Here is a 2,599-nt window from a genome sequence, read left to right on the forward strand (position 1 = left end):
TCATTGCAATGGAATGAGACACTGTAAAACATTGAGAAGATGATTGAGAGGATATTTAAACAGAACTGAGCCATAGATACTGATCTGGAGTGGACTGCAAATAAAAAGTGATTTTACAAATATTAAATGGAAACAGAAAACCTCAAATTAAATGAAGAGAGGACTAGATGTCTGAGCCTCGGCATCCAAGTTACTGCTATGGTCTTCAATTCAGTCTAAGATTCTGGAGTGATACTTACAAGCCTTTGAAAAATCTTCCCCATGAGTTTCAGAAGTTATTAAAAATATAACTATTAGTGATTGCTCCACCAGTGAAAACAAGATTAGTGATGGTTACAGAATAAACTAAGATGAACTACCTTGTCAGGTGTTACTCTGTAGAACATTAATTTTTTTTTTTTAAGGGGTTGGGAGTTCAGAGTAAAAATCATAGCCCCTTATCTCTCAATTATCGACCAGACTTTCAACAATCATATATCTTAATATATAAATATAGTATAAGGACTTTTCAAAGGCAAGAACTGCCATAGAATTACATGAAATCCACAACAAATGTTAATGTGCCTATAGCTCACTATAGGCTATGAAAAACATTGAAAAAATATTTTTTTTATACAGTAATGTAATCTTTGAAAATGGAACACATCCACAACTGCACCACAAATAACCCTATTTAATACTGATGGGTTAATAACCTTCCAATAGAGAATTCCATCTAGGACTGTGCAATCCACTGGCAAGGAAAACTCTGATCATAACACTCACCATCGGCTCCCCCGCTGTTGTTGCTGCGGTGGTCCCCCGGAGCCCTGAGAACCCCCTTGGGAGTCATCCACTTGGAATGCATCGAGGGGGAATCGGGAGAGGTCGCTACCACTGCCTCCTCCTCCTCCACCTCCCCCTGCCTGATTCCCTCCCCAGCCAACAAGGGAATCCTTGAAAAGATCAGAAGGCCATCAGCATCTGTTACCTACTTGAATAATGAAGTAGTATATAGTAAAATCAAATATAGTATACTGGAGGTTTCCAGTGTAATATATTGTGATTTAAAAACAAGCATAGCTTACCCCCTGCATGCCAGAGGTCCCTGGCATGGCTTGTGCGACTAGTTCTTCCATTGTTTGTGGCTGAGACGTTAGGATTTGGTGATCAAATCCCTGCCCTCCCTCACTAACCCCCTCACCTGTAAATAAAAATCAATATTATTTGCAAGAAGATAGTTTCCTTGCAGGTCAGGATTTCATTTAAAAATCAAACTGAGAGTGTAAGTTACAAATCCAGAGCATTTTATTTGCAAAAGTTATTTCTTAGTGTAAGGTTGAACTAGTCATTGAAATTTAGTATTAATGAAGTTAACTAGTGGTAACAGGGAGTCATGGAAATTTGGGAAAAGACAACAATGGCTGACAAGAGAACAATGGAGGGAAGAAATGTCAAGATCAGAATTTTATCTTTCCCTCAGGAGGGAAGGATAAAATCCCAAACAGCAGTTACAAGACATAAATACAGCCAACAGGTAAAATCAAAGGTATCTCTATGAGAACAGAGCAGAGGGAACCTTTGATAACACAGCAGAGGAAGGTTTACTACAGTACCTGGTGTCTTTACCACCCCAGTTACACAATAACATCAGTTCTTACCTTGCATGCCAGAGGTGAGGGGGTCATATGCGAGGCTGCTATCAGAATTCAATAAATTGTCATTACTCTCGTCCTCTTCTTTTGGCTCGTCTAAAATTTCCGTTTTAACTACTGGTTCATCGGATACTATCTGTTATGGAAAAGAATAAAGGAAAGGGGATACTTCAGTCAAAAGCTAAAGGAAAGAACAACAAAAGCTGATTAGTAATGTAGTACATACAGTAGAGACCCGGTTCACGACCGTATTAGAACTCGACATAATCGGATTTCGCCACTAAATTTCCAATAAACTTTGTATCTGTTTTCAACCAAAAAACCAGTTTCCGACCCCCGACCATATGATGTTTGTAAACAAAACTGTTTCCGCCAGCCGCCGCTAGTTGGCGTCATCCAGTGCTACCAAATGTAGCATAATTTCATGTTTTTTAGCATAATTTGACCCAAGAATTGGAGCTTAGCATAATTTCTTTCACACTTAGGGTTCTAGTACAATTTTAGAGTATTTTCACTAAAATTTTAAATAAAATGCAGAAAATTCCTCAATTTCATACACAGCTATAGTGAATGTATCTTCAAGTGAAATTGCCTCAAAAGCAGCACTAACAAATGAGTTAATTGCTAAGTTTGAACCCAACTAAGAATGTTAAATTTTGTGAATATAAATAAATACCCACAGTGGCATGACAAACGATCAGTAAAGTGTTAATAATGTTTTTTCTTCATGAGTAAAGAATTACTTTTTTTCCTTTTTTAAGTTTTATTTTTTTCAGTAGTTATCAAAATTTTAATTATGTCTGAAGTGATTTTCACACAATTTTCAAGTATTTATTCATTGTGTATGTGATCTGTTAAAGAAAAAGTGTTTCAGTGGCATGATGATGATCAAGTAATAAGTACGTATGTTTTTCTTCTTGAGTAGAGCCTGGTTTCTTTGTTTACCTTTTTTTTAGTTTTAATTT

The 2,599-nt window shown here is 36.7% G+C and overlaps 1 long non-coding RNA gene across 1 annotated transcript; it reads right to left on the minus strand.

The window, feature by feature from the left end:
• Positions 1-801: 801 nt before the first annotated feature.
• Positions 802-1,770, minus strand: LOC135200153 (uncharacterized). The gene is made up of 3 exons (XR_010311217.1): positions 1,641-1,770; positions 1,068-1,183; positions 802-935 (listed from the first exon to the last, which is right to left on the minus strand). It is a non-coding gene; the product is annotated as an uncharacterized LOC135200153 (long non-coding RNA).
• Between the last annotated feature and the right edge of the window lie 829 nt (positions 1,771-2,599).

The sequence above is a fragment of the Macrobrachium nipponense genome, chromosome 26 (genome assembly GCF_015104395.2).
Source record: "Macrobrachium nipponense isolate FS-2020 chromosome 26, ASM1510439v2, whole genome shotgun sequence".
Taxonomy (NCBI): Eukaryota; Metazoa; Arthropoda; class Malacostraca; order Decapoda; family Palaemonidae; genus Macrobrachium; species Macrobrachium nipponense.